Source organism: Eschscholzia californica, unplaced genomic scaffold (genome assembly GCF_041429995.1).
Source record: "Eschscholzia californica isolate CP2 unplaced genomic scaffold, dmEscCali1.0.p SCAF_5, whole genome shotgun sequence".
NCBI classification, from domain to species: domain Eukaryota; kingdom Viridiplantae; phylum Streptophyta; class Magnoliopsida; order Ranunculales; family Papaveraceae; genus Eschscholzia; species Eschscholzia californica.
This window is the reverse complement of record NW_028238472.1, coordinates 11,002,130-11,024,969: the sequence shown is the minus strand read 5'-3', so window position 1 is coordinate 11,024,969 and position 22,840 is coordinate 11,002,130. Positions and strand designations below refer to the sequence as shown.

Sequence of the window (22,840 nt, the reverse complement as noted above, 5' to 3'; positions counted from 1 at the left end):
TGATAATATATTATTTTCTGTTCTTTGTAACATATTAGCAACGAGAAGCAAAAAAAAAAAAAAAACTGCGAGAGAAAAGCTTAGTTTAATAAGCAAAACAATTGTGCATTTGAAGTTAATAAACAAATTAGGTTCATCTCATAATGTATTATGATAGCTAAATATTATGATAGCTCATGATAATATTAAGTTTGTGGTCATCAAACTCAAAATCAATTGGCAATGAGTGGAGATGACCTATATTTTATATTCTTGGTTGATATTATCCATTTTCTCATGTGGGACTATTCTCACACGCCCCTCACGTGTGGCGTTCTTTGAGCCTAACACGTGTGTTTTTATCTTTACGGGTGACGTGGAGCAGGTGTGGTCTTTAAGCCTATCACGTGTGGACCTAGCTCTGCTACCTTGCTAAGTTTGTGGTCATCCTCTCAAAACCAATTGGCAATGAGTGGAGAGGACTTATATTTTATATTTTTGATTGCTGAAAACTCATTCTCCCATGTGAGACTATTCTCAGATATATTATGAAGATTCAAGAAAGAAGATATGAAATATGACAGTTTAGAATGTGTTGCGATTAACACAGGTTTTTTTTTGTGAGAGAAATAACCTTAAAATGAATCTGAAATGTTCATTAGTGTAAAAACTACTTCGCCAATTCGAATACAATAACAAAAGATCGACCAACTGCTTTTATATCCTTAGTTTGTTGGCCTGAGATAAGCTTGACAATCAAACATAAAAGATGGCCTAAGAAAGAAGAGTGCAAGTGAAAATAAATTGAATATTTGGTGGGGGAAATAAAATAAAACACAAATTTATTGACTAAATAGACAATGAAGTATGGGCATAATTTGTGTCGCCCAGATATACAGGATATTGGATAGTTTCATTGACTAATCATATCTTTAATTGATCAATCTTATCCATGTGACTTATCATAACATATGAATGTATATACATAATGTTTCTTGGGGAGCTCTTTGTAGATCAATCATATCTATGTGACTAATCGTTTGGGGATTTTTATATGGATCAATCAAATAATGTGACTTCTCATTTTAGTGAATATCAAATGAGTTGACTTTTTTTTTTTTGAGAAAGTGCTACAAAAAATCAAAACGAACGAGTACAAGAAAGAAAAATTGGGAAGGAGTTCTATGTGCACTTCTGATGGTGTTTCATTCTCCATTTAGCAAGTAAGTCCGCCTTCTTATTATTCCGTCTCAGAGTGTAAGAGAAGGTGACGTTGATAAATAGCTCCTTGAGATCGAGAATTTCTTGGGAGATTTGTTGTTTGGACCCTCCATTCGTATAATCGACTTGCTGTTTGGACTCCCTTTTCCAGAATTGTATTTCGGACTCTCTTTTTCAAGAAAAAAGTTGGCTCTAACTTTTCAAGAGAGAAATGTTCTATATTGCCGTTTGATTAACCTAACCCAACCTAAGCGGGTAACCCACAATTAATCATGGCAATTATTAATCGATCTTAATTACATCTACTAATACTAAAAACCAATTCAAATGATCTTGAGAACAAGAGAAAACACAAAAAAGATTCAAATCTAAGTATTCATGAGTTAAATAAATTAGGGGATCTAAAGTGAAATATTGATTATATAATGGCAAAGAGAGAATTGCTCAAAGTATAACTTTAGAAACGGAATATTCCTGAGAGATTCCGTCAAAAGGGAATCCAAAATGCAACTCTGGAAAAAGGGAGTCCAAACAGCAAGTCGGTTATAGGAAAGGGAGTCCAAACAGCAAATCTTCCGAATTTCTTCGATATGTTGTCCTGATTGCCATTGAATGACTTTGCTCTGATAGTGAAGATGCATTATGACGTTGGAGTTATCACTTTCAACGTGGAGATGCTGAATATGTAAATTGATCGCCCAAAGGATTGCATAATGAATCGCTAAGCATTCACATTCTTTTGAATACTGTCCTCTGGTTGTATCTGATAAGGCTGCTACGAAGTTTGCTTGCTCATCATACATTAAACAATCAATGCCTGTTAATTCCGTCAGATTTTTAAATGAGGCGTTGACATTGATTTTGAAATATGGTGATGTTGGTGGGTTTCGTGGAAGCGAATTTTGTTTGTTGCTTTGATATTTGTTTTCAGCGGTTTTATTGGCGTTGCTTTGATTTTGTTTATAACCTGGAACGGGGTATGTCTCTGCGTAGTGAAGCATTTTTCACATCTCACCTTCCATATGAACCATAGGATTTTACCATATAAGTTAGTCAAGTCCTCATCTAGATATTTCCATTGTAGAATCCAATGTTTAACCGAGGTAATATTGTCTGTCCGCACCTGACAATAAAACCATATAGTTCTAGCATAATGACAGTGAATTAAAGCATGATCGATCGTTTCATTATTGTCGCAATAGGGACATATGTAAGAGTTTCCAATAAATTTACCAATTTTGTCTCTGACTGGTAGACTATTTGTATAACACTTCCATATAAAAAGTTTTATTCTAGGAGTAGTACTTATGCCCAGATAAAACACCATTCTATTGTTTCGGTATGATTCACATACCTGGTAGTTCTCAGGTGATGGTACATAAAACTGATAGTATAGGTACCCGATTTTGTCAAGGGCCACTTGACTGTATCTTCTTTGTCTACCTGCAAATGGGTGCTGAGAATAACGTTACTGATATCATTAGCAAAACAACTGTTAATAATATTCATATTCCATTCATTATTCTTAATAAGTTGGGTTACCCAAGTTACGTTAACGTTCCTAGGGTTGGGGATTAGAGGGGGATGGTCTGGGATCTAGTAATCCTGTCAAATGTTGATTTGGGCCCTTTATTAACAACTCAGAAGATTAAGCGGTAACCTGGTCAAAGTGTTTAAGGATGGATTTCCAAAGCCAAGAGTGCTTAGATTTTGCTTTAGAGGGTTTGAAGGCTTTTGGAAAGTACTTGGCTTTGAGCAATTGCTCCCATAAAGATTGTAAGTTTTTTAGCATGCGCCACGCTAGCTTGCTGAGGAAAGCTTGGTTGTCAAGATTAGGGAGGCGGAATCTGTAGTGCCCCTAAACAAATTTTGAGGTGCCTTTAGCACCACTACCTAATGCCTCTTTAATAACCTACTGCCAACAATTTTCATTCTTCTTTTTAGAACCCTACAACCGTGAGTTATAGAATGGGTGAGGGGATAATGGCTTTCTGTAGGGTTTTGTGTATCCTATACACCAACTAGTGTTGTAAGCGGAATCTCAAACATCTCATGTTTAACACTAGATTGCCCAGGATCGACATGCATAAACTAATCAATGAACTAGAGAGGGATAAATACCTTAACGCGTTTTTCCTTCGAACCATTCCAATCGCATGCAAAGATCGAGAGCTCCAACTGTAGCTCCTCTACTTGAGACACCGAGTGAATAGACTTGATCTCCCTTCCTTTCAGACTGCTAGGACTTACTAGAAGGTTGAGAAGAACTCTTCTTCTTGACTAGATTGATAGAATGAGAACTTTTTCTCTATATTCCTCTCTCTCCAATAGCTGTATATTCAGAGAGAGAGAGAGCTGTATATTTTTCCTTAGAGAAAAATCCACACCTTTTCTGTTCTCAACTGACCCAATATATAGACAAACCCTAATTAGAATCTCATTCAGATTAGGTTTTCTATTTTCTGGGTCACAGAAAAGATAATTACCAAAATACCCTTTTTGGGGTATTTTGATAATCCCCTTAAGTGTGGCCGGCCAGGGCAGCCCACCATGGGCCTTATGTGGCCGGCCCACTTACTCTGGTCGGCCATCTCATGGCCGGCCCAAAGAGCCTTCCTTCTATCTTGTCCCGAATCTCCATTCGGACCCTTTCGGCCTTTCCAGTTGAATCCCATCCAACTTTAGCCAGTTCCCGTCTAGTCAAATCTCTCCGATCAAGTTACCACTCTTATGTGTAACCCGTTGTAGGATCCGGTCTATGTTAGCCTCGAATCAACTCCTTGATCCGACGATCGTAGTTGGCTTATAGCAAAGCATTACGACCCCTAATTGGACCGGACTGGATGATCTTTACGTGTGGTCATCGTTATCCTAACTGACAAATTGATCGCATTGCCACCTTGGTCGAAGGACACTCCTTCGGAAGGACATCTCCTTCAGACCGAACGGATAAATCCTTCAGTCTCCCACTTGTACTTAGAACAAGTGCAATGCTCGATTCCCATGTCGCTTAGTATCTCATCTGATACGTCACACCGTTCAGACTTTCTTGATCCAGAGAACAACTGTCAATTCAAATGATTAACTCTTAATCCATTTGAGTGCGGCCACACATTTTCCAGTTGCTTCTCCTCAAGTGGCCCGGAGATACTTATTCCTAACTTAATAGGAGGACATCATCCAGTCTTGTACTCCCACTTAACTTCATGTCTATCCTGTCTCCCCCAGTATTCTGCCTTTATAACCTCCTTTTACGGCGCGGCGTTTGACAGTACCAAAGTTCGACATTCCTTACATAAGATGAGTGGAGCACTCATGTTTACGGAATCTCTCCAATCTTGCCTATGAGAGTTTGTGACGCCTTTTTCAACTCCTTGAAAAAACTCTCATCTTTGGGTTAATCCAATGTAGATTCCCCAATCTACATCCATGTAATTGACTTAAATACCATATTCCTATAGCCCATGGAACTGCGCTATCAGTCAATTCCCATGCTAGTCTTCTTGAGTCATTGTTGTCCATGCAATGACCTGGACTAGGGACTCAATAATGAATCTATTCCATGTTCACTTAGTAGGGTTCCATTTACCAGATCACGTATCTGATAAACCTACCTGGAATTCCTTATTATTTTGGACTGTCATTAAACACTAAACCATGATTTAACGACGAAATAACTAACTTATTTCTGATAATAAGAGTTTGTAAATCTTGAGCCTTCCCGTGTAACTTCTTACACCCCCAAGTTTACCAGTCTAAGCTTTTCAGGAAAGCTTAATGCCTATGACCTTAGTATTACCACCATATTTAGTCAAGGTGACAGTTTAGTTAATAGATCAAATCTATATGGATTTTGTTTGTTATCATCCAATGATAATCTTCAGTATCGCCATACCGAATTAAAACTTCCCAAGTTTTAACTACTTTCTTTTATTTGTAAAGTTTGCAACAGACTCTGCCTGGAACCCTTCCAGCTTACTGTTCTTCCAAGTCAAGATTGTCATCTTATTCTGGAAGTTTGCAACATATGACTTTTCAACCTTTTATTTTCATACCGAGATCTCACAAGTTCTTCTCAAGTACATTGTGTGATCCAGATCAGCTCATCTGGATTTGATTGGTGACAACCATAAATACTCCAAGTACTTTGCGACGTCGAGGCGAATGCTAATCACGTCCCACATGACCGATCTTATGCCTTTTGCATAACCATCTTTCTCATGCGTGCTTGCTCATCAGAATCCTTCAGATTCTAAATCTTGCTAAGCTTAGTGCCATGAGACTTGGGTAGAAATACTCCGTTTTTGAGTGTTTCACATTGGACTTTTCAAGACCTTTTCTTGAACAAGTCTTATCACCTTCTCGATCTATCTCCATAGATCTTTGGTGCCCAAAAGCATTTCACCTTTATGTGGTCCTTTTATTGAGTTAGTTCTAAACTGTTTTCAACATCAGAATGTTGTTCTCAATCTCTAGTATGTCGTCTACATACCGGACCAAAGAAAACTGGGTCACTCCCACTAACCTTCTTGAACTTCTTAAATTCAAGATTTCTCTTCATTCCCAAAGAAACCAACTCTTGATTACTTTGCTGAATCGAAGATTCCAACTCCTACTTGCTCGCTTTAATCCCTTGATGGATTTTGAAGCTTGCATTCTCACTAGCTTTAGAAGAGTTAACTTCCTCCTGAATGTGTCATGTACACATTCCTTTGCTAGTAATTGATCATTGTGGTCATGCTCTGGGAAACACCAATGTTTCCATCCTTGTCTGTTTTTCACTTTGAAAAACCTATTTGGACTTAACAGGAACCCTTCCTTTAAGCAAAATAGACCAAGTTCCAAACTTGATTTCAGACATGGATACCATTTTGATCATATGGCTCCAAGCCTTGTTTCGGAGTGATTCCGTCACAGCTTCTGTGTAGCTAGCTCATTTTCTTCTTCAGCCGGATCTCCATCCTCTGAGACAGATTTATGAGCTTTCAAGGTCTATAAGGGGTGTGAGCAACTTTGAGACACTCTCAACTCCTTGAGGGTTCTCCTGCGAATCACATTCGCCCTGCGCGGGAGGATCTCCGAGATCTACCATCTCTTCCTCTCTTTCCTTTTCTATCGGCTCAGAATAGTTAGGAATCGCGACTTCTGACATCGGTACAACGGTGTCAGTTTGTTGCTCAGATCGAATTTCTTCGATATCTAATATTTCTCCCACTTGTCTTCTTGAAATAACTCTTATTTCAAGGAAGACACCATCACGAGCAACAACCTCCTTGTTCTCTGATTGCTTGTGGAAGAATCCCCAATATTTATTTATCCCATAAATAAATATTCTTTCTTGATATGCAAACTTGGTTCTCGGAAACCATTTACGTTTCATATCTATAGACCTTCAGAAAAGACCACTTTTGGAACCCTTCCAAACCCATACTCTTATGGTGTCTTTTCAGCTTTTGACGGAATATGGTTAGCTAGGATGAACGACCGTTTTGAGAATATATCCCAGAAAGTGTTCGGAAGATTGGCTTTAACCCATCATTGATCGACTCATGTCTCACATGTTCGATTACTCCCACTAGACTCATCATCCATATGATGTGTTTGTGGAGCAAGGTGAGAAACTATTTCTCAACTTCTTTTGATGGTCATCAAATTTCTGATTCAAATATTCATCATCTCGATCCAATCGAATGACTTATATTTTCGTCAAGTGGATTCAAGTTAACTCTAGTTAGTATATTAATAGTTTTACGTACATCTGTATGTACAAAGACTATTAATTTACTAGCCATTTCTCCCTTTCTAAAAGGTGACTTTGTCAAATAGCCATATTGAACAAAATTCACATGTGTCGTATGATTCAAAATCATTAGACTTAGAAATCCATACCATTGGATCTTCTTCATGTGTTTTATGTCAATTTGACCAATGACATAACATGAGTTGACCTCTCCGAATCCTTTGATTATAGCCTATCGTATCATTGTTAACGCTCTTGGTTCTCTAAGAACCTTTCGTTAATTTAGCACTATTTTAAAACATCTGATGTTTCTAGAAGAACATAATAACTCTTATTAAGTTCTACCTAGATTAGTGTCTAAAAGAAGACTTTAATCCCTTTCAGCATCCTTAGCAACTCTTGCTTCTGCTCCCTCTTGGATCCTTTCTTCTTTTAGTCAAGTATGTTATTTCCACGAAGGGAATCTACAAAACTTGCTAGATTAACTTAGTCAACAAAGATACAAGAATCAGAATTCCTAATTCCTTTTCTTTCGTCTTCCAGGTACTCAGGGTAGTTTCCTTGAATGGCCTAGCCAAACTTTTACAACGACCCTTTAACCTTTTGAATCATAAGAACTCTTCTTATATTCTTTTGGTTTCCGAATCTTAAGAACTAGCTTCTTAGATTCAATCTTCCTCAATGTTCTCTTCAAGACGACTTTCTTAGAGGCACCATCCTCTCCATTCACGACTTCTAGTGGAACTCTTCCTTTAGTTGTCGAATGGTTGTGCACGTATCCATATTATTAATCCCTACGTGAGAGAAGAATTTTATGGATGTTCACAAAAGACTTTGGATAATCATATCCTTAGTCGTCCGAAGAAACAATGAACATTAGGAATGATATATTCTCGGACGTTTTCTTTATTTCGAATTCGAGAACGCTTCTCGGATTCCTTTCCAATCATGAAAATAATTTTCGTTTAATTCCTTTTAAAGGAATGAACGAAGGTTGGAAAACTATTTTCTAACAGTCATATATTCTCTACTTTTAAAAGAAAATAAAACAAAATCCTAAAACTTATTATCATTGCAAAAACACTTTTTGCCATATTATTCAATGAAAATCGTCCCCCTTTGAATAATACGATTCCAAGATCCCATTCCTGTGAAGTTAAGCGTACTTTGGCACTGCCCTTAACTTCACCCTCCTGGGTGAGTAACTCCTTACTGATCATATCTCATATGACTCTTGGTTGATGAATAACACTTATGTGTTCAATTCATCCTTTTGCCTCGAAGTCCAAAACTCTTTTGCTGACTCGTTGAGAATAACCATTTAGACATGTAGACCTCTTCATAGGTCTACCCGTATTGTCCCGAGGTAAAAGATGGCACCCTGCTTTGGCATGACCCACCATCGATGAACAAGGGCGCAACAGGTGTCTTAATCTGGGTAAGCATTACTCAAAATTCTTTTTGGGGACTCTTACGTTTTTGTTTGCATGCATTACTGTGAACTCTAACATAATCATACACCACACAAAACGTAAATAAGTAAATGCGCGCGAGAAAATAAATCAAGCAGATATGATCCTAGTATGGCCTCTAACCTAAAAGATCTAATCTTCTTAGGTTCTTTGCTTGTTTAGCCTCCGTTCGCCTGGATCTCCATCCTCGAACATCCATTGAATTCTCCCACTCGAACCACGATCTCATCCTTTGGCTCTTCAATGGACTCTATTGTACCCTAAACTCTAATTACAAGACTCAACGATTCGCAGATCGTATAAAACTTGAAATTAAATTAATTACATCGGGCACCCATCCGTGCTTAAAAACAAGATAGAACAATTCTATGGCCATACTAGAACCCGCATTCACATCCATACATACATAATAATATGACATTCATAAAACACCCAAGTATGTATGAGATTCGCTTACTTAGGTCGAATCTAGGTTTGCTATGTTCTAGATAGCTTTCCGGGAGATACTACCGACATCTCTATGTCTAACGTGCCTTAAGTCCAACTAATGGCTCGTTTGGTTTTATCCTAAAAGATTTTGAAATCGTTTTGGAAAAACTCCGATTCAGGCTTTGGTTGGCCCGGGTCGCTTTCGGAAAAAAAATATGGTCAAAGTCGGAAGAAGAAAACAGAAACCTCCCACTTAAGTCAAGGCCCAAAAGACCCGAGTCTAACTCCAAAGACTTAAGTCAAACTTGGTCAAGGGACCCTTTGACTAGACCCAGTCAAGTCTCGGTCAAGGTCCAGACCAAGGTCGGACCCGGATTGGCAAGTCCCTCGGGTGGACGCGTCTTGGCCCTAGGCCAGACGCTTCCCAGCCCCGCAGACGCGTCCTAGACGCACAGCTTCTGGTCTCACCAGACGCGTCCCAGACGCGTTCTGGAAGGTCCAGTCCTGGTCGCGTCCGGATTCTCAATCCGAGACGCGTCCGGACTTCTCTATGTGCGGTCGCGTCTGGAAGACGCGACCTCAGGTGCCAGACGCGGATCCTTCGGGATCCCTGTCCGAGACGCTCTCGGACTCCCAGTCCGAGACGCTCTCGGACGCGTCTTCTGTCCGAGAATAGCTCGGACGCGTCCTAATTCGAGACGCTCTCGGATTCCCAGTCCGGGAAGGACTGGGACGCGTCCTGAGCGTCCGCGACTGGCCAGACGCGTCCTGGGACGCGTCCTGGTAAGTCCGGTCTCCTGGACAGCACCATGTTTTCTTCCAATTTTCAAAAAAAATTCCAACTTTTGTTGCTGTTTTGATGAATCTTCATCCAAAACTCAGCAATTTTGAAAACTCTTTTCAAAAAACCATCCACTTTAAAATTTTATTTTGAAAACTCCTTTCAAAAACACCAAATTTTAAAGTCTTCCCATTGAAACTCTTTCAATTTTCTATCCGATTAAGTCTAAATCTAATTTAAACTAATCAATTTTATGTCTAAATCCCTATTTAAAACATAAAATCATCTAATCAATCAAGCTCGAATCTAATTCGACTAGTCAGAGATAGTTTCATGCAACCGGCTCGTGATGCCACTGTAGGGTTTTGTGTATCCTATACACCAACTAGTGTTGTAAGCGGAATCTCAAACATCTCATGTTTAACACTAGATTGCCCAGGATCGACATGCATAAACTAATCAATGAACTAGAGAGGGATAAATACCTTAACGCGTTTTTCCCTCGAACCATTCCAATCGCATGCAAAGATCGAGAGCTCCAACTGTAGCTCCTCTACTTGAGACACCGAGTGAATAGACTTGATCTCCCTTCCTTTCAGACTGCTAAGACTTACTAGAAGGTTGAGAAGAACTCTTCTTCTTGACTAGATTGATAGAATGAGAACTTTTTCTCTATATTCCTCTCTCTCCAATAGCTGTATATTCAGAGAGAGAGAGAGCTGTATATTTTTCCTTAGAGAAAAATCCACACCTTTTCTGTTCTCAACTGACCCAATATATAGACAAACCCTAATTAGAATCTCATTCAGATTAGGTTTTCTATTTTCTGGGTCACAGAAAAGATAATTACCAAAATACCCTTTTTGGGGTATTTTGATAATCCCCTTAAGTGTGGCCGGCCAGGGCAGCCCACCATGGGCCTTATGTGGCCGGCCCACTTACTCTGGTCGGCAATCTCATGGCCGGCCCAAAGAGCCTTCCTTCTATCTTGTCCCGAATCTCCATTCGGACCCTTTCGGCCTTTCCAGTTGAATCCCATCCAACTTTAGCCAGTTCCCGTCTAGTCAAATCTCTCCGATCAAGTTACCACTCTTATGTGTAACCCGTTGTAGGATCCGGTCTATGTTAGCCTCGAATCAACTCCTTGATCCGACGATCGTAGTTGGCTTCTAGCAAAGCATTACGACCCCTAATTGGACCGGACTGGATGATCTTTACGTGTGGTCATCGTTATCCTAACTGACAAATTGATCGCACTGCCACCTTGGTCGAAGGACACTCCTTCGGAAGGACATCTCCTTCAGACCGAACGGATAAATCCTTCACTTTCTAGTGAGAGAAAGTTTAGAAGAAGAAGGGCTTGGAGTTTGGAGCTTGGTGATTCTTTTCCTTGTTGTTCTTCACTTGGGGCTTGGTTTTCTTTGGATCTAAGGTAGATTTCTATCTCTCTAGGGCTTGAATAGGCATTTTTATAGAAACCTAGACAAATTAGATAACACTACTAACCCTAGATTTTAGTATTACTTGAACATAGATTAGGGTTCTTGACACAAATATATATATATATACACTATAAGTAGTAGATTTATATTCCTACAAACTTATTTCTAGGTCACTTTGAATCTCATCTATGTGTTAGATTTTAAGGATATTTGCTATAATGACCTACTTGATGAACCACACAATCTTCATTTACATTTTCATGCTAGATTCATGTATTACAATAATATTTAGGGCTAAACCTCTTTATTTGCCATGATTTTAGAATAGTCTCTTATAATTAGATGCCTCTCACTATTGGACAATACTATTTATGTAGATACATGAACATGTGCTAGAAGTCAACATGATATGCAAATTTTAGGCTATTATCATCATTGATTCATTACTTGCAAACATTATAAATATGAAACTCGTATGACGTAATATGCTAAGAATATGATTTTGATTTATGTATGTTGTGGTGTGATGTTATTATGTGTGTAATGTGATGAGTTGGTGGAGAGTTGTGAGAGTTTTGTGGTTGGTTCGACCCTCTCTACCGGATATGATATTGGTATGGAGCGTATGGGGTCGGCGCTAACACAATGGATGACCTTGTGGACCACACTCTCATACAACGTGGATACCAACTTGTCATATTGCTTTTGGTTGTTTATTACAAATGGTGTGATATTATGTATGTGTGACGTGATGGAGTTGGTGAAGGGTTGTAAGAGTCTTGTGGTTGGTTCGACCCTCTCTACCGGATGTGATATAGGTATGGAGCGTATGGGGTCCGCGCTAACACAATGGATGACCTTGTGGACCACACTCTTACATAAGGTGGACACCAACTCGTCATGTCGCTTTTTGTTGTTGGTTACATATGTGGTACACTTTATTTCTAATGGTCACAACTCGAATACTATACTTGGACATCTTTACATGATATGTGGTTGTCTATTTGTTTTGGTAGCTCTTGAAACTGTCTATTGAGGCTTTAGAGGTTTCGAAATCTACTTGTTGGGGTCTGACCCAACCTTTTATTTTTCAGGACAAGGAAATCGGGAAGTGCCACCTGCTTGAGTCATAGTTAGCCTTGGAGGAGTTTCTTTAGTGGTTTTTCTTTCTTTCTTTAGGTAGTTTTTGGAGTTGTATCTCCTAGACACTTGGTGTTATTTATGTTTTATCTTGTCCGACATTTGTGTCGATGATTTAGAGACATCCTGTAAGTTTTGAGAAACTTAGTAAAGTTTTATTAGATGATTTATTGTTACTTTTTGAGCTTCATGTTCGATACTATTTATCTCCTTGATGAGTATATCGTATATGTTTACTGTTCTGCGGAGAAATGCCTTAAGTTTAGGTTTTCATGGCGGCCGACGTGGAAATCTAGGTTTGGGTTGTTACAGAATCCCAGTCCACTCTGTTTGTAAGGGGGCAAATGAAGGACTAGTCGATGGTGTGGATGGTTTTAGATTTTTCCCACCAGAAAGACCTTTGCAGGATCTTAATGGGGTTACTTATGCCTTTAGGAATGGCAAAGTACTGCATCTGGTAACGAGAACGACAACCGCTATTGTGGAGATCACAACAGAGCGTCCAGCTTGGGAGAGGAGGTTGGTTTGCCACTTAGACAATTTATTCTGGATTTGGGTGAGAAGAGAAAGCTTGAATCTTGTTGCCATCGATGAAAAGATTAGTGACATGATATTTGTCGAGAGTTCATGATTGGCGAACTTTAAGGTTTCGTATGATCATTCTTTTGAATGTAGGATGAGAGTTTTTGGAGAAGAAACTAGTGGATTTCGCATAGTTGACCATTTGCCCAGAAACTGCACTAAAATTCTTGAGGGTCTAAGATTATAAACATTTTCTAGTGTATTTTGGCAAAAAATGATGCAATCATCAGCAAAGAGGAAATGCTTAATGCCGAGGTTGGAGTTGGAGATAGGAAAACCAACGAAGTGGTGTTGCTTCAGCCGATTAGCCAAGATTTTGGTGATAATTTTGCAAGTCGTATTGAGAAGACTAATGGGTCTGAACTCAGCCGGAGTCTGGGTAGATTTGGATTTGGAGATAAAACAAATATGGGTATAGTTAGAGAAGTCGGGAATACGAGTTGCCTGGAAGAAATTGGCTACCATAGCGAAAATATCTTTATGAACAATCTCCCAGTTGGATTGGTAAAAGAAGGAAGGGTACCCATCTGGGCTTGGGGCTGCCTCTGGCTTCAGATAAAAGAATGCATTTTTTATTTACTCCTCAGAAGGGATCATAGTGAGGGAAAGGCTTTGTGCATTGCTAATCTGGTTATGGAACAGATGAATGATATCTTCTGATATGTTACCCTCAGAAGTAAAGATATTAGTTGACATTCTATACCCACAACTTATAATTCTTCTATATTTGTTTTTAGATAATCCCACCATTTTCAATGGATCAATAAAATTATGTATTTACGTGGATATCAATATGTAGTTACTACTTCTTTCCTGACATGGACTCAGAGCGTCGTTACATTCAATGTGACATAGATAAACTCTTTCCTCCTTCCAACAATTTGTAGAACCAAATGAATATCATAAAACATAACCAAGTTTCGGCGTTCCTGTTAAGCTCTCCATAAATGTTTTCACTTTGTTGATGAGTTTGATCATCAGAAACAAACTTGTGAACTTCATTATTGATATCAATCCAACTATATAAGCTGCAAATTTCGGAATGTTCCCATCTTTCATCAGAGAACTCATTGATGCAACATCTTGCCACCTTCCTAAAGTAGCATACATATGACATAACATTATATATGGTCCTGCACCTAATGGGTCTAACTCAAAAAGAAGTTTTGCTGCCAATTCTGCATGAACAGTGTCATTATTAATTCGATGAACAGATAAAAAGGTCGACCAAATTAATTGATTGGGTTTATCGGGCAATTCGATAATCAAATCTACTGCCTCATCTATATTTCCGGAACCATCGAGCACACTATCAATCATACATGCATAATGATCTAAAGTGGGTTTCATTCCATGAAATTCGCTTATTGAACTGAAATATTTCCTTGCCAATTCGGTTGAACCACTACGTCCGCAAGCAGAGAGAACACCTACAAATGTAATATTATCGGGTTTTAGTTATTCTTGCAACATTGTTTCATAAAATTCTAAAGCCTCTTGATCCTGCCCATTTTGTGCATAACCGACTATCATTGCATTCCAAGAGACAAAATATTGAATTGGCATTGTCGAAAAAACAGTCCAAACACTCAAAATTTGCAACTATGAGGCATGAAGTAGAAGCATATACCACATTCTCTCACAAACAAGACAACATCCAGAAACACAGGTTTTGCAGTGCATACCATGGAGAAATGGCTGCTTAACATTATGACAATGTGGGTACTGGCATGCAATGATTTACATTAAGAAGCATGAATAAGAAGACCGAGCATTTTCCTCAGCTGCAGCACAAGATCATGATATCATGTGAAATGATACTTGGTCAAAAGTATGGTCAGGAAGTTGGTGGCAGAAATACTAAACAACATTAATGGCATGCTTGCTTTGAATAGAGGATCTTCAACCAAAAAGCTAAGCTTGATGGGATGATTAGAGTAGGAGATGGAGAAGCTACTCTATTCTGGCATGACTATTGGTGCTCAGGCATCCCCTTAAAACTATCACAGCCAAATTTTGTTAGTGTTCTTTCTAAATAAGTATGGTATGGTGTCGGAACACTTGGAATGCACATGACAACCAAACATGGAATCTTCATCTAAGGCGGAATCTAAATGAATGGGAAATTGATGATGCAATATCCCTACCATAGTTGATCAATCCTATTGTGCTGCGAGGCACAAATCAGTTGAGATGAATAGAGAAGTTGAAAAGCTTAACAGTCGAGAGTTGCTACCAAAGGCTCAAAAACGAGACAGTGGAGCCAAGGGACCACATCAATAAACTATGGAGAAGAACACCCCCAAGTAGGGTAAGTTTTGTCACTTGGGATGCTATCCTTGGAAACCTCTGACAGAAGATCAGTTTATAAAAAGGGGAGTAGACTTGATATATGCAGCTTATGTAAAATGGAAAATGGCTCTCATCTTTCCTTCATTGTAAGGTAGAAGCTACCGTGTGGCAGTTCTTTGTAGCAAGCTTCCAGATTGCATGGTGCCCCTCAGAGAACCCATGAAGCATTCCAACAATGTGGCCAGTTGCATCTTCCTAAGCAAGGAAGGATATTATGGACAATAATCCGACATGCTACAATATGGGCTGTTTGGAAGGAAGAAACAATGCAATTTCCTAGGGGGCAAGAGTAAGGACTGACAAGAGGTATAGTCTTCCGCCTTAGAGGTCAAGGGTTCGAAGCACGCTGAACAATTCAAAAAGAGTACGGACTGACAAGATTATTGAGGATGTCCAAGTTCTTTTATATCATTGGAGTAGAGAGGGGAAAAGGGCGAAGTTTTGTTCTTTCTTAGAATTCACTTTGTCTTCGGATGGCTAAATCGATACATTGTAACATTTGTTTTTGGCTTGCAAAGCCCACCCTATACCCCTGTAAATACTTTTCGATACCATCATTAGTTTTAATAGTTCAAAACATATATATTTGCAAGAAAATTTAGTTTTCTGACCTTTGTAACATCAACTACTTCAGTTATTTGACCTCAACGTTTTACTCGCACATGTTGATTTGCATTGGCATTTACTAGAAAGTCGTATCTAACTATGAAATGGATTGCTAACGGAAATGGGCACGGAAGATGTGGACCTCCATTAATATAAAATATGAAAATCAAAAGCAAAATACTAAAATTGACAACCATAACTTCAAAAAGAGAACTATTTACCTGTGAAACTCTTCGCTGCCGGGCTTCCGTATTTTGTTCATCACGATCCGCACTCGATGGATGATTTGTTAACATATGAGGATGATTAATACTTTCCTCATACAAGCATTGCATACATTGTAGTTAGGGCAGATTTTCCAGCGCCTTCTCTGACCTACTTCAATTTCTTGATGGCAACTGGAAGAATTGCTGACAAAAGCATATGTAGTTGGGTTATGTAGATGATATGGAACCATTGTTAGAAAGGTTGTGAGTCTTAGACACTCAATTACAATTAAAGCCGAATTGAAAATAACACAAAGATAAGCAACTTGTAAATGGATTTGACTTAAGAATAATGAATTACATCTTCTCTCTAAATAAGAACACAACTATCATCAAACTCTTTCTTAGAGCATCTCCTATGCAACACTCAACTTGAAAACCTCAATTTGACACATAGGATTACTTGACTTTTTAACAAAAAACAATCTCCAATGCAACACTCAACTAGAATCCCAATATGATGTGGCAACAATAAATATTGAGATACTTAAAAGAAAACTCAATTGTCAAGTTTTCTTTTGAGTATCTCAACATTTATTGTTGTATCTCAATTGGTCCACATCATCATTTTATATATTAAAATAAGAAACAAGACTAAATCTAAAGTGAATGTTGAGTTTTTTTGAGTGTTGCATTGGAGAAGTATTTTGAATTGAGGATCTCAATAGTGCCAACTATGAAAGAGAATCTCAATTCATACTTGACACATTAGATTAATTGAATTTTTGTTGAGTGTTGCATTGGAGATGCTCATACACTAGGAGATATACTATGGACCCTTTCTCACTTTAGAAGAAAATACAAGTATATAGAAGAAACTATATTTTCTCTCTAACTCTCGCCCACTTTCTTTTCTCTTGGCTTGTAAAGATGTTGGGATGAAAATGAGATGGGATGGAATGAGAATGGGATAGTTTGAACATCACCACTCCTCCCCCTTTCATAATTCGGAGAATGAAGATTATGTTGACACCTCAACACCTCACCCGTTGAGGTGTCATTGTATATTTAGGGTGTCTCTTTATAGAGTTTATATTCATACGGGTATCTCACTTGAGGACACCTCAACACAATGAGGTGTCTCACTGAAATGAGTACTCAATGCAAGAAGCGACTTCAAACTTATTACTTCCATATGCCGCCACCTACCCCTCCCTATATGGATGTCACCAAGCCCATATGATGCCACCTTATCTCATAATGTTTCCATCTCATGTTTGAGCAACAAAAGTATCTTTCGACCTCTCGTGACATTCATTTTCAACATTCTCGCACTTGAAGTTACTTCTGTTTGTAACTTCTCCATTCTATCTACTTTGCTCTTCTCATCTGCTTACGTTTTCTACTAGGCTAATGGAGGACTGTCACCACCTAAAGTTGTTATTGTGTCCTGACTTTGTTAATACATTTGCTAGGTTGTCTTTGGTGTGGATTTTCTCCATACTAATGTTTTTTTCTTCCACCTTCTCACGGATAAAGTGAGATTGAACTGGGATGTGTTTCATCCTCGAATGAAATGCTGGATATTTCGCCAAGTGCAAAGCGCTTTGACTATCACAAAACGAAGTTACCTTCTCTTGTTTGTCTCCAAGTTCTTCCAATAACATTTGCAACCAGATTGCCTCTTTGCTAGACTGTGTAGCTGCCACGTATTCGGGTTCCGTAATAGAAGTAGCCACGATAGACTGCAATTTCGAAACCCAGCTTACTGCTCCTCTAGCAAGAGTAAACACATATGACATACCTGTGGTGGATTTGCTTTTATGAAGATCGCCTGTATGATCCGTATCAACATAGCCCCTAACAAGAAAGTGTTGTCCTCCATAACATAATGCAGCATTTGAGGTACCCTTGAGATATCTCAGGATCCTCTTCACAGTGTTTCAATGCTCTCTACCAGGATTTGCCATGTAACGACTCCCAAGTCCATTACAAACTTCCTAGTCAATTGAGCCTTCAAATTTCAATAAGATCTTTGTTGGGGTCTGCTACCAACATGCTGTCAACATATAACAACAAAATTATGTTTGGTCAAGTTTGGGTCAGTTCAGTTGGTCGCTCCAACCGATTGAAAATATAAGTCATTTTAAAATGTTAGATTTTCCTTAAAATTCGTATGATATGAATTTCACCAAATTGCTTATTTCATACTCTTCCCTCAAAAGAGATTATCGTTACAAAATAATATAATTGTAAAATGCATAAACAAATTAATCTTGAGACGAAATTTTATATCGTTTAATACGTTAATATTAGTAAAACTATCATTTTATACGAATATATGACATATGATCGGCCTGTTCAATTTGAGCAGTTCCAAATTTTCAAGCAGACGTAAAACCAAAATGATGTGGCTCGGTTTGGTTCAGTCAGAAAAGAGTTTGGTTTTGATTGGTCAGATGTCGTTCGACCATTGAACATTTTGGAACTGCTCAAACAGAATCAACCAATGATATGTCATATTTACATGTTAGAATTGAAACCTGACTCGAGAGTCGAGAGTCTGATTGACTCGAGCCAAATTGCAAAATGTTTGCTTTTGTTTAACTCGTCTGGTTGACTTATTTAGGTCTAATTGAGAAAGATAGCTCAACTAAAGACAAGTGAGACGAATCAAACCTAGAGAGGGAGAAAAAACACCGCCTACATGTGTCGTAGCCATCATTGAGCAACCACTTCTAATACCTTCATGAATAAAAGAGTAACTCACCGTGATCATCTTCAAAAAGCCACAAAAATACCACCGATTGATGTGGTGCTGGTGGTGGTTTATGAAAGTCCTACATTAAACTTAATAATCAGCACATAAATTTAGTGACTGCTTACTATCGTCGTACATATAATGTCAAACCAAGCAGAGTCCATACATGTAATTGCTGACCCGCATAAGTAATGATCTCTAATTGTGTCAACCTCACTAATGCCAATTGGTAAATCGAAGTTTCGTGCTCCTCCTACTCCCTGAGGCCAAGGAAGGGGTCCAACGGTCGGTCCAGAAATTACAGTTTGATACATTTCCATTATATTAACACATTCTTGAGTTGATTTTGTAATGTCTCCATCTGTGAGTGAATGCATAATCCAAGAATGTGATCATTTTGTCATCGTAATCTTTTAAAACCCTGCTCATGTGAATTTAACTCTAATCCATGACACTTGTTCAGTATGGTACTTCGTTATTTAGTATTAGAGTAGAAAACAAGTAGAAATATTACATTTTAAGCTGAAAACTTGAGGACGGACATATTCCACTTCCTACTCGTATTCAAATATTCTATGACTCTCTAAAGACGTAATTGCTGCAGTGGCATATCATTTTCAAAATGTTTGAAGACAGTCTTAAAAAAGGGCTCCTACTGTCAACTATTATACTTTCTCTGCAGTAGCCAGAGTAGTGTCAAGTGCACAGTATTATAACTGTTCTCTGTTTTTCGTAGGTAACGCGACTTAAAGCTGTTGCAAAGCCAAAATTTGTACTTTGTTTGGTTAAAAACCCAAAATTTGTATTTTGTTTAGTTAAAAACCCAGTATCTTTTGAAATTTTTTCACAAGTTGGTGCGAAGTTGCTGCAAGCTGTTGCAAAGCTGATGCAAGTTGTCGCAAAGCTGTTGCAGACTTGTTGCGAGCTGTTGCAAAGTTGTTGGAAACATTTTGCAAGTTGTTGCAAATTACGAAATTACCTAGGGAGTTGAAGACTAAAAAAATCAGGTGATCCTTTTATAAAAAAAATTATAGGGAGTTTTGACCAAATTTCTCTTTGGAACAACATGGTTAATTTTCAGAACATTTATTAGCCAGAAGCCCAGAAGGCAAATTTCTTGTGAGTGGTTAATAAGAAATACCTCTGTCACTTTAAGAGCATCTGCACTCTGTTCTTTCTCTGAGTCGTAATCCTTTGACCAATCTGCAGAAGTCAATGAGAAACATAAGAAGGAGAAGATGTAATCTCGAAGCTAGTCTGTCAACCTGCATCTAGTTGTCCTCTTGAGGGTGATCATTGTATTACCTGAACGATAGCAACATAACCAGATTTCTGCAACTCTTTCACCAGTAATCCTTACATGAGCATTTTCCATCAACAAAATGATGGAATAGGTTTGAGTCTCTTAAGATTATAGGCCTTTCTATAATCTTTGACACAAACTTCATGAAAATATGGCAATCTCCACAAACTCGCAAGTTCTTTAAGATTCGTAAAGGCATTTTACCATGAGGCTTGCTAATCAACCCAAATGCAAGAGCCAGCTTCTCACTGTGATAACCAACAGACTCAATTTTCTCCTCCATCCCAACATTGTGAAGAGCCAAATATATATCAGAAACATAGCCATCTTTCTGTATTTCCTTTACCAATCTATGTAGCTCTCTATAAATGTTTACACTTTGTGGATGAGTTCGATCATCAGAAACAAACTTATGAACTTCATTATTGATCTCAATCCAACTATAAGCTGCAAATTTCCGAATGTTCCTATCCTTCATGAGAGATCTCATTGATGCAACATCTTCCCATTTTCCTAAAGTAGCGTACATATTAGATAACATAATATATGGTCCTGCGTCTAATGGGTCTAACTCAAAAAGATGTTTTGCTGCCAATTCTGCATGATCGATGTCATTATTTATTCGAGAAACAGATAAAAGGGTCGACCAAATTAATTGATTGGGTTTATCGGGCAATTCGTCAATCAAAACTACTACCTCATTCATATTTCTAGAACGACCGAGGACATTAATCATACATGCATAATGATCTAAAGTGGGTTTCATTCCATGAAATTCACTTATTGAACTGAAATATTTCCTAGCCAATTCGGTTGAGCCACTACGTCCACAAGCAGAGAGAACACCAACAAATGTAATATTATCGGGTTTTAGTTTTTGCCGCAACATTGTTTCATAAAGTTCCAAAGCCTCTTGATCCTGCCCATTTTGTGCATAACCGACTATCATTGCATTCCACGACACCAAATTTCGAACTGGCATTGTCGAAAAAACAGTCCAAGCACTCAAAATTTCTCCACATTTAGAGTACATATCGATGAGGGCACTCGATACAAGCAAATCTTTCTCAATTCCAATAAGAATTGCTTTTCCATGAACTGCCTTACCATGATCTAAAGAAGCTAATCTAGCACACACATTAATAACACTTGAGATTGTAAACTTGTCTGGTTTGACATTTTCAGATAACATCTCACTAAACAACATTAATCCATCTTCTTCTCTTTTATTTTGTGCATAACCAACAATCATAGTTGTCCAGCAAACCTTGTCTTTCTCTTTCATCTTTCTAAACATACTAGTCGCCTCTTCGATAAAACCACTTCGAAAATTAGCTCCAAGAACACTAGAGACAGTAACCTCATCTGGTGTGATACCTGCTAATTGCATTTCATGAAACAAATCAAGACATTTTTCAGGCTTCCCATTTTTCAAATAACCCGAGATCATCGAATTCCAAGATACAACATTCTTATCAACCAATCCATCAAACAACCACCTTGCTTGTTCAACTTCCCCACACTTTGAGTACATATCAATCAAAGCATTACAAACAAAAACATTCCTTTTTAAATAACTTATAACGATTCTCCCATGAATTTGCTTCCCAAGCTTTAAATTCAATAAATGAGAACAAGCATTCAAAATACTCACATGGGTATACTCTGAAGGCTCAAATCCTTCTCTTTGCATTCTAATAAACAAACCCAAAGCATCATTATCACGCCCATTTCCAACAAAACCAGCTATCGTCGTATTATACGAAATAGAATCATGTATTGGCATTTGATTAAAAGTTGCCTTTAAATTATCGACTTGACCCAATTTTGTGTATGCTGAAAGCATTACATTCCATGAGAAAACATCTTTCAGGGGCATTTTATCAAACAGATTGAGAGCATCTAAGAACTTACCAGACTTAGTGTAAAGATGAAGGAGACGGTTATGAAGGAAAGTGTTGGTGGGTTGAAATGATTTTTGAAGTTCCATTCGAGAGTGTAATCTTTTAGCTTGATCGACATCGTTGGCTTGAATGGATTCAAGCAAGAGACGAGGGTAAGCTTCAGAGGCAGCTGTAGACCCACGTAGTAAGAGTAAATCTACAGCTTCACGGAGACTCTGCTTTGATTTCATCATTTTCAAATTATATTCTTGCTTTCTGCCTGTCCATGCCACACTAGCCCGACAAATTTAAATCAAGGGATATTTGGCGTTAGCGTAAAAGCGAAGTACGGAATTAACATTTGGATCAAGAGTTTGTCCGTTGTTGAGTCACATGACTAACCAATGATTCAGATGACTAGAGATTGTCCGTAATTGAGTTTGTCCGTTTGGATCAAGAGTTTGTCCGTTTGGATCAAGAGTTTGTCCGTAAAAGCAAAGTACGGAATTAACATTTGGAACATTTGGGTCACAAGACTAACCATTGATGCAGATGACTAGATATGGTCGTTAACAATCAGTTATTTTGTGACCAAATGCTAATGTCGGTATTTTTCGTTAACACTAAATACCCCAAAAGTAAATTATAATGCCAAAATAAAAACAAATTTATCAATCTAGCAAAACTACAATATAAATAAAAAAAAAAAACATAAATATTGATCGAATTCAATATGTCGATCGTAGAGGAAACATAAAGTTGGATAATGTAAAATATGATCTATTCTAGCATTTGTAGACAATACTTAAAGGTGATTTAGGGAAATAAGAAAATTATCTAAGGTAGAAAATTTTGAAGGGAATATATGAATTTTGAAGAATTTTCAAGGGGTGCAAAATTTTAAAGGGAAACAAGTCATCTTCTTCTTCCTCGTCTCTTACCA

At 38.1% G+C, this 22,840-nt stretch overlaps 1 pseudogene across 11 annotated transcripts; it reads right to left on the bottom strand.

Moving 5' to 3' along the window:
• Positions 1 to 13,486: 13,486 nt before the first annotated feature.
• LOC147537021 (pentatricopeptide repeat-containing protein At2g22070 pseudogene) lies at positions 13,487 to 22,491 on the bottom strand (annotated as a pseudogene). Of its 11 annotated transcripts, none has more exons than XR_015225796.1 (7): positions 20,017 to 22,475; positions 19,853 to 19,914; positions 18,878 to 19,072; positions 18,630 to 18,790; positions 17,582 to 18,009; positions 15,966 to 16,154; positions 13,487 to 14,216 (listed from the first exon to the last, which is right to left on the bottom strand). The product of XR_015225796.1 is annotated as a pentatricopeptide repeat-containing protein At2g22070 pseudogene, transcript variant X2 (transcript). The 11 variants fall into 11 exon arrangements; XR_015225800.1 differs by having other exon boundaries at positions 18,721 to 18,790; positions 20,017 to 22,329; XR_015225802.1 differs by having other exon boundaries at positions 13,536 to 14,216; positions 17,160 to 18,009; positions 18,721 to 18,790; positions 20,017 to 22,491.
• Positions 22,492 to 22,840: the final 349 nt, after the last annotated feature.